The 10,102-nt window shown below is 47.7% G+C and overlaps 1 pseudogene; it reads right to left on the bottom strand.

The window, feature by feature from the left end:
* Window positions 1-7,909: 7,909 nt before the first annotated feature.
* LOC144503967 (gamma-crystallin S-1 pseudogene) lies at window positions 7,910-10,102 on the bottom strand (annotated as a pseudogene).

The raw sequence follows: 10,102 nt of genomic DNA, 5'->3' as shown, positions 1-10,102 counted from the left end.
GGCGTGTTTGTCTAATAATCTCTGATGGTGGAAGGGCATGTTAGTGGATGGTGAAAAAGGCATATCAAACACATATTTATCAATCAAACAATAGATTACAAAAGTAGGGAAGTCGTGCTGGAGTCATGGGGAACTTTGTTGAGGCCACAGCTCAAGTACTGAATGTCGTTTTGGTTGCCATCTTATAGGAAGGATGTGATTGTACTGGAGGGGGTGCAGAGACGATTCACCAGAATGTTGCCTGGGTTGGAATATCATCTTGATCATGCATTTTGGTCGGAAGAGGATGAAGAGACAATATAAAATATGGGGTAAAATTCTTAAACAGTTGCCAGAGCAGAGGGACCATGGTGTATATATGCATAGTTAATTGAAGGTGGCAAGGCCACCTTGGTTTTATTAACAAGGTCATAGAGTGTAAGAGTAATAGGAGATTATGCTGAACTGATATGAAATATTAGTGAGACCTCAGCTGGAATTTTGTTTACCGTTATTGGTGCGAAAATATAGAAAGGATATGAATGTATTGGAGAGAGTGAAGAGATTTACAAAAATGGTTCTAAGGATGAGAAACGTCAGTGATAAGGATAGATTGGGAGGTTAGGACTCCGTGGAGAGAAGAAGGCTGAGAGGAGATTTGATGGATTTGTTCAAACTCTTGAGTAGAGTAGAGGGAGATACTGTTCCTGATCATTAAAGGATGAAGAACGAGAGGACACAGATTTAAGGTGATTTGCAAAAGAAGTAAATGTGATGTGAGGGAAATCTTTTTCATACGAGGAGTAGTTTGGCTCTGGAATGCAATGCCTGAAAGTGTGGTGAAGGTATGTTCAGTTGAGGCTTCCAAGAATATTTATTGAACGGAAACAATGTGCAGGGGTACAGGGGAAAGGCAGGGTAATGGCACAAAGTCATAATGTCCTTTGGAGAGTCAGTGCAGACATGATGGGCCAAATGGGCTCCTTTTACATTGTAACAATTCTGAGATTCTGTGAATCATTTTTCTTTATGTTCAAGACAAGATCAACCCATTGAATTCACTTTAAGATGGATGGTGAGGGTTTGAAATGATGAAGAAGAGGTTTACTGGAATGGTACCTTAGATATAGGATTTGAATTACACAGAGACATTAGAAAGCTGCGGCTGATTCTCCTTCGAGCTGGGAAAGTTCAGCAGAGATTTTAATCAAAGGTGCTGAAAATCATGAAGCCTTTCGATCGAGTGGCTCAAATAGCAGGAGGACTGGGTAAACATAGGACACAGATTGAATGTAATTGACACAAGAATTCGAGGGGAGATGAGGAGAATTGTCTTTTACATGGAATATTGTCATGATCTGGAACACGCTGCCTAAACGGACAATGGAAGCAGATTCAATCAGAGCTTTAAGAAGGGAATTAGATAATAAAGCCATTGCTGAGTCTTGTTTCCCAGTCAGAGCTTGTGAGTTTATGAGTGGGATTTTTCAGCCTCGCTCGTCCCAAAACCAGAAAAGGCCGCCTGAGGTCAACAGACTTGTGGATTGTCCGCCCCCCGCCCGCTACGATTCCTGTGGCAGGCGTGACAGGAATATTCCACCTCATGAGTTGCTCCAACACATGGGCTGAAAAGTCCAGGCTGACACTGACCAGTTCAGTCCGGAGGGAGTGCTGCATTGTCAGTGATGATGGCTGGGATTTGCTGAACCCGTCTGCGGCCGGAATTCTTCCGTCTCATTGTGGCGGATGGAGATTCGGCTGAGCGCCAGACTCTCCATTCTCTCTGTCAGCAATGGCGGAGCAAATAAGACTGGAGAATCCCGGCCAGTATCTTTCAGATGGGACATTACACAAGGTCCTGTTTGCCCCTTCAGGTGGACATAAAAGATACCACAGCAATAATTTTGAAAAAGAGAAGAGGCATTAAACCCAATGTCCTGGCCAATATTAATGACTCAAATAATGTGAAAAAAAAAAGACGTTTCTGTCATTTTCCATCTCATTGTGTTTGTGGGATTTTGCTGTGCGTAAGTTGCTGCTGTGTTTTCCACATCACAACAGTGGCTCCTCTGCAAAACGACTCCAGTTATCGTAAAGCCCTTGGGGACATCTGTTTAATAGGAAAGGGGGAGAATTTGCGGCTTAATGTGGAGCAATGGCAGGAAGAATTATTAGGTTGGGTATTTCAAAGAGGGCTGGTGGGCTGAATGGTCTCCAGTTCTACTGTACTGACATGAAATCGGATCATCTTATGGAATTCGTCAAGTATTTCTTTGATTGGCAGCTTTAAAAAGAATGAGTGATTATTCAAGGATTTTTAGTGCCAGTCACGTTATTGGAGATATTTAGCAACCTGCCTTGTTTAAGTCAGGGTCTGTCTGAAGCCTTTGAAGAGAGATATACAACTTAGACTGCTTCAGTGGATGGTGAGGAAAAGGGAAGAAATATTCCATGTCACCATTGACATCAATCACAGTTTAGAACAGCAAGTTGATGCGCTATCAATAAGGCGAAAGACTACCGATATGCCAATATAAGTGTAGGCTTTTATTCACAACAGAATCAGGAGCAGATCCCAACAATTAACAGACCTGGACTGAACAAGGGGGAGGAGACAGCCACCTTTATACTAGGTGCTGAGGGGAGGAACCAAACTGGAAGGGGATGTGTCCAGGTATGACAAACACACACAACGGTGGTCCATATAGGACAAAGGCACAACTGAGGTCCACCACATTCACCCCTTCCTTTTAAAAAACAACACGGGGGTGAAGCGGAAACAATATCACAAGTCCAGACGAACCGGTGGCTTGATCCGTCGTCGCGATCGTCGTAGTGCAGGTCGCAGAGTCGACCGAGCCGGGAGCGATGTCGGCCCAGGCTCCGTACAGTGAGCGTCGAGAGAAGGCGCTGGGTGGTGTGAAGCGGACCGATCCGTCGTCCCGTCCAGTCGTCGGGTACTGCGTGGCGACGGCTCCGGCGACTCAAGTGAGCTGTACATAGGGGCGAGAGGAGCGAGCAGTGGCCCTGGTGGCGTATGGGGAACAGTGGGAACCGGAGCTGGGGGGTGGGGGGCTGCAACAGGCTCTGGGCACACTACATTGGGGACAGGGACTGAGGGAGGAAGAGGCGTAGCAGTCTCCGAATGGACGACACCAGGGACCGTGGGGCGGAAGGACGTGGTGACCTCCGGGGCACCCGCGGGTGCCAAGTCACGGACAGAAACCGTGTCCTCCCGCCCATCAGGGTACGCTACATAAGCATATTGGGGATTAGCATGGAGCAATTGGACCTCCTCGACCAAGGGATCTGCCTTATGGGTCCGGACATGCTTCCGAAGCAGGACGGGTCCCGGGGACATCAGCCAATCCGGGAGCGAAGTACCCGAGGAGGACTTCCTGGGAAATGAAAACATCCGCTCGTGAGGGGTCGTATTGGTCGCTGTGCACAAGAGTGACCTAATGGAATGTAATGCGTCCGGAAGGACGTCTTGCCAACGGCTGACTGGAAGGCCCCTAGACCGTAACGCTAATAGAACGGCCTTCCAGACGGTTGCGTTCTCCCGCTCTACTTGACCATTGCCCCTGGGGTTATAGCTAGTGGTGCGGCTGGAGGCAACGCCTTTGGCGAGCAGGTACTGCCTCAGCTCGTCACTCATGAAAGAGGACCCACGGTCGCTATGAATATAGGCTGGGAAGCCGAACAGGGTGAAGAGCTTGTTCAGGGTCCGAATCACTGTAGCCGTGGTCATGTCCGAGCAGGGGAAGGCAAAAGGGAAACGTGAGTATTCGTCAATGATATTCAGGAAATAAACATTGCGGTTAGAGGAGGGGAGGGGGCCTTTAAAATCTACGCTAAGGCGCTCGAACGCGCGAGTGGCCTTTACAAGGTGCGCCCTACCTGGCCGGTAGAACTGCGGTTTGCACTCAGCGCAGACCCTGCATTGCCTGGTAATCGTCCGGACTTCCTCAAGGGAGAAGGGCAGGTTACGGGACTTGACAAAATGGAAAAATCTGGTGACACCCGGGTGACAGAGGTCGTTATGGAGGGACTGTAGCTGGTCTAGTTGGGCACTGGCACATGATCCACGGGACAGGGCGTCTGGGGGCTCATTGAGCTTCCCAGGCCGGTACATGATGTCATATCTGTAGGTGGAGAGCTCAATCCTCCACCGCAAGATCTTGTCATTCTTAATCTTGCCCTTTTGCCTGGTGTTAAACAGGAAGGCAACTGACCGCTGGTCCGTAATTAAGGTGAATCGTTGGCCCGCGAGATAATGGCGCCAGTGCCGGACGGCTTCCACGATGGCCTGGGCCTCCTTCTCGACCGAGGAGTGTCGAATCTCAGGGCCTTGTAAGGTCCGGGAAAAGAAGGCCACCGGACGGCCCCTCTGGTTAAGGGTGGCAGCGAGGGCAAAGTCAGACGCATCACTTTCCACTTGGAATGGGATGGATTCGTCCACAGCGTGCATCGCGGCCTTCGCGATGTCCGCTTTGATGTCATCGAAGGCCCGACAGGCCTCCTCCGCCAGGGGAAAAGAGGTCGATTTTAGGAGCGGACGGGCTTTATCTGCGTAACGGGGAACCCACTGGGCATAATAGGAGAAGAAGCCCAGGCATCTCCTCAGTGCTTTGAGGGTAGTAGGGAGGGGAAGCTGCATAAGGGGACGCATACGGGCTGGGTCGGGGCCAAGGACACCATTTTCTATCACGTACCCAAGGATGGCGAGGCGGCGTGTCCGGAAAACACACTTCGCCTCATTGTATGTGAGGTTCAGGAGAGTGGCCGTACGAAGGAATTTTTGTAGGTTGGCATCATGGTCCTGCAGGTCATGGCCGCAGATGGTGACGTTATCCAGATACGGGAAAGTGGCCCGTAGTCCGTGCTGGTCCACCATTTGATCCATGGCCCGTTGGAAGACTGAGACCCCATTGGTGACACCAAAGGGGACTCGGAGGAACTGGTAGAGGCGGCCATCCGCCTCAAAGGCAGTGTATGGGCGATCCTCCGAGCGGATAGGGAGCTGGTGGTAAGCCGATTTCAAATCGATCGTTGAGAAAACCCTATAGTGCGCGATGTGGTTGACTATGTCCGCGATACGGGGAAGAGGATATGCATCTAGTTGGGTATACCTGTTTATGGTCTGGCTGTAGTCAATCACCATGCGGTGTTTCTCCCCCGATTTAACTACGACCACTTGCGCCCTCCAGGGGCTGGTGCTGGCCTGGATAATCCCTTCCTGGAGCAAACGTTGTACCTCGGACCGAATGAAGGCCCGGTCATCCGCACTATAGCGCCTACTCTTGGTGGCTATAGGCCTACAATCCGGGGTGAGGTTATCAAATAACGGGGGGGGGGTGATCTTGAGGGTCGAGAGACTGCAGGTGGTGCGCGAGGGGCGCTGCCGTGACGGCGCCTTGCAGACGGAGAGCGGGGGATAAGGGCCATCGTACTGCAGGATGACGCTTCTATGATGGCTGAGGAAATCTAACCCCAGCAGTACAGCTGCGCAGAGTCGCGGCAGCACGAGGAGCCGAAAACGCTCGTAGACTGTGCCCTGTACTGTCAGCGTCACCAAGCAGCACCCGAGGACCTCCACTGAGTGAGAATTCGAGGCCATGGAGATGGTCTGGCTCCAGGGTCGCACGGGAAGGGCATATTGACGCACTGTGCGAGGGTGTATAAAACTTTCCGTGCTCCCACAGTCAAACAGGCAGTTTTCTGCATAACCATTTACCTTGATCTCCATTATGGACTTGGAGAGTTGATGTGGCTGCGACTGGTCCAGGCAAATCGATGCCACTGTTGAATTAAAGAAGAATCCATCTTCGTCGCCGTCTGATGACGTCACGGTTGAAGCTTCCTGCTCAGCTTGCCTTGATGCCAGTCTCAAAGATGGCGACTCCCGCACTTCCGGTGACCGCATCAAAGATGGCGATTCCCGCACTTCCGGTGACCGCATCCAAGATGGCGATTCGCGCGCAGCCGCCGCCTGCATCAAAGATGGCCGCGCCCTCGGAGCACACATGGCTCCACGAGTCTTCAGAAGCGGCTTTGCTCTGCAGACTTTAACAAAGTGGCCTAGCTTACCGCATCCGGAGCAAATCGCGTCCTTTGCCGGGCAGTGACGCCGAGGGTGCTTAGGGAGGCCACAAAAGTAACATTTGGGCCCTGCTGGAGCAGCCGTCGCAGTGGAGCCGTCGGTGGAACGGGATCCAAGGTAAGACCCGAGATTATGGGAGGCTGCTTCTAACGTTTCAGCCATCGTGGCCGTTTTCCGGAGGTCTAGGTCATCTTGTTCCAGCAGACGCTGCTGGATGTATGTAGACTCAATGCCCGCAACGTAGGCGTCGCGGATCAGATCCTCCGTGTTCTGAGCTGCTGAAACAGCCTTACAGTCGCATGCTCGGGCGAGGACTCGCAGGGCACGCAGAAATTGGGCGCACGATTCTCCTGGCTGCTGTTTGCGGGTAGTTAGGAGGTGTCTGGCGTAAACCACGTTAGGGCTCTTTCGGAACTGCCCTTTTAGGAGTTCGATAGCGTCCGCGTAAGTAGCAGCGTCCCGGAAGATTCCATAGACAGTTTCGCTTACCCGGGCGCGGAGCACGTGGAGTTTAGCAGCGTCGGTGTCGATGGCCGTAGCGGTGTCGATGAATGCTTCGAAGCAGTCCAACCAATGATCAAATTTATCAGAGGCTCCAACCTCTTGAGGGTCTAATGCTAACTTGTCGGGTTTTAGAAACTGCTCCATACTAGTAACTGTTGTGAATAAAATTGATGCGCTATCAATAAGGCGAAAGACTACCGATATGCCAATATAAGTGTAGGCTTTTATTCACAACAGAATCAGGAGCAGATCCCAACAATTAACAGACCTGGACTGAACAAGGGGGAGGAGACAGCCACCTTTATACTAGGTGCTGAGGGGAGGAACCAAACTGGAAGGGGATGTGTCCAGGTATGACAAACACACACAACGGTGGTCCATATAGGACAAAGGCACAACTGAGGTCCACCACACAAGTACAAGTCATTTATTTTACACGAATCAAGGATTGATATAAGCCTTCAGTGAAGGAATCTTTAATTGCTCTAACTTCTTTGTTTTATTAATTTTGAATAAATCTCTTTACTATCAAGTGGAGAGTGTGTTCCAACACAAAAGGAGGCTATTCAGCTCATTGTGTCTGCACTGGCTCTCCAAAGGACCATGGTGACTTTGTGCCAGAGAAGAGCCTTTATAAAATGGATTGGGACAAAGCGGCCAACAGCAGAAAAGCTCTGAGACAGGTTGGTGAGAGTTTCTTCAGCAAAAAGGTGAGATGTGCATGAACCCAGATCGAGTGAGATTTTACCATTCATGGCAGCTTTCTTCAATCAATTTATCATGTGTTAATGTGGAGCACAAAGCTCTCACTGCTATCACTCCCAACATTATTATAAAACTCAAACCCAGAAAAGTACGGACTTTGTTTAATTACTTATCTTTTGATGCTTCTGACTGCCATGTTTCAGATTCAGAAGTTTCAGGGACTGAACTTCTGACTCCGTTTAGAGAGGAGATTTAGATTTGTAATATCATGAAATTGGTTCATCTCATGTGCAGAAGGAATTGTGTCAGGAAGGCAACCGAGGCACCCCACCCACCTGCTCCTCCAAACCCCATCTGCCCCACCAGTGACAGAGACTGTAGGTCATGCACTGGACATCTCATCACCTGAAAGCTCATTTTTAGTGTGGAAGCAACTCATGCTCGACCCTGAGGGACTGTCGAAGAGAAAATCTCCTCCCATTCAAAATTTGAACACTAAGCACAATTTTTCTGACAATCCAAACACAAATCAATGAAGAGAAAAAGTAGTTAAGTTATGTATCTTTATTCTGCTGACACATATGTCAGAAAAACAAAACCACATTTCTCAAGAACAATCTAGAACATTCGCCTGAAAGATCCGATAGTTGAACAAGATGCACCCCAGTCACTGAATCTCCTGTATTCACCGGGTCTCATGAAGTACTGTCGGCCTCTGTAGTTGGGATATTCATAGAATGTCCAGTAACCGTCCATCACATGGGAGGAGTTAATGTCACGGTAACGGAAGCGATCGTAGACAAAGGGACAGTCATCCATGAATTCCATCATCTGTCCCCCAAAGTCAGGCCTCTCGTAAATCCTCATCCTGTAGTTTCCACCTCAGTACTAGATTAGAAATAAAAGCATATTTGAGATGAAGGAATCAATTAGACATTTGAAATATGCTCTACAAATGCTGGCTGCTTAGAAGGGAACACTTAAGGATCATTTGATGATCAATTCGAGTAAAGCTGATGAAATTTAGCAACGAGAACAGCACCATTGGTTCACATTCTCACCTTATTCGCAGTGAGAATAAGTGTATAATTTTATTTCTTTATATTGGAAATATTGATCACAGCAAAAGTAAGACTGAAGTTATTGCCTCATACAGGTGGGAGTTGTCTTAAATCAGTAAAAGTCTGTTTCTATTAGATTAATATTATCTTGTCCCTCTATATGGGTGATGTGTGAATGACAGTTCATACCACCTTACCATGTCTATGTCCTGGGCTGTGTGTGGAATAAGCACACCATGGGTTCTAACAGCGTTCTTGCTGAGTGTTAATGCAGTGTACAAGCAGATAATGGAGTGATGGAATTGAAGCAATTCACTCAGCCACTGACTATGATGGTCGACAACATCTTTCTCAATGACTGCGAGTTGACCATTTGTTCTTCTGGGGAAGGGAAGTGTTGATCAGAGCAATATAACCAAGGGAATAAAATAATTGGAAGGGTTTGAGTGCAGTGAAGCACACATTATGGGGCTCATTTAGTTAATCTGTTTTCACTTTAATATATCTTTGATGGAATGTGATGTGCGAATAGAATTCTCCATGCTGCCCTCAATTTGATAACACCAGGTTAAAGTCCAACAGGTTTATTTGGTAGCAAATGCCATTGGACTTTAACCTGGTGTTGTTAAAACTCTTACTGTGTTTACCCCAGTCCAACGCCGGCATCTCCGCATCATGGCCCTCAATTTGAGACATATTTACTGTACAAAAGTGGTCTTGCTTTGTAACACAGGTTAGAGAAGAAAATAGTCCACAAGGTAACAATAACAATTGACATTAATTGGCTCTATCCAACAGATCTGCAGCCTCACCCTACATTCTAAACCCCCTATTCAATAAGCCTTTTTTTTCAGGTCAAAATATATGTATTCAATTTGAAGAATTCTAATTTACAGAATAGTAGAATTGATCCACTTCGAGAAGCAATACGTAGAATTTTCAATAATAGAAATGATTCTATTGATGTATTTGAGTTGATGCGAGATAAGTGAGTAAGACTGTCGAGTCAGACAATCAGGACAATAAGAAGTCTTTTCATGTAAACTATTTCTGGGTGGTCTCTGCATAGGACATTGCAGCCACTTAAGAATCCAGAGCAATCAAACTTCTCCCAGGGCACCAAAAGCTGGGTCTTAGGCATCTAACTTACATTATAAATAACCTAACTCTGTTTTAGGTGGACAACAGCAATGCCTGAAAAACTACTTGATCCAATTTCGAGGAGAAATGCGTTCCAATTTCTACTAATACAGATTTACACCTTTAAAGCTCAGCTGTATATCTTTACTGTTTTAACAAATGTCAAGTATGAAAAACAAGATATCTCCCCAAACTTAGCTACTTCGTTCAATGAACATTTCCTCACCCTCAATCTGAGCAGAATATGTAAACAGCGAACTTACATATGGGTAGGTGCGACATGAACCGATGCTGTCATTGAATCCCATCCAGCGCTGGTAGTCAGGATAATCTCCCCTGTTCAGAACATACTGGTATCCCATGTAATTGGGTTTCTCATACACCACCCACCAGTCACTCTCCACGCGCATGGAGTTACAGCGACTGAAGTAAGGGGACAGGTCGGCACAGTCAGTGCTGCACTCATAGTGCCGACCCTGGAAGTTCCTGTCCTCGTAAAAGATAATCTGTGGAAAGAGACAAGAGAAATGAATAAACTTGAGAATCTGGCGAGAGTGATCAAGAACTCTCACATCCTGTACAAAATCAGACTGCTTCTTACCTTTGCCAT

The sequence above is a fragment of the Mustelus asterias genome, chromosome 14, assembly GCF_964213995.1.
Source record: "Mustelus asterias chromosome 14, sMusAst1.hap1.1, whole genome shotgun sequence".
Classification (NCBI taxonomy): domain Eukaryota; kingdom Metazoa; phylum Chordata; class Chondrichthyes; order Carcharhiniformes; family Triakidae; genus Mustelus; species Mustelus asterias.
The sequence above is the reverse complement of the archived record's forward strand: the minus strand, read 5'-3'. Positions and strand labels throughout refer to the sequence as shown.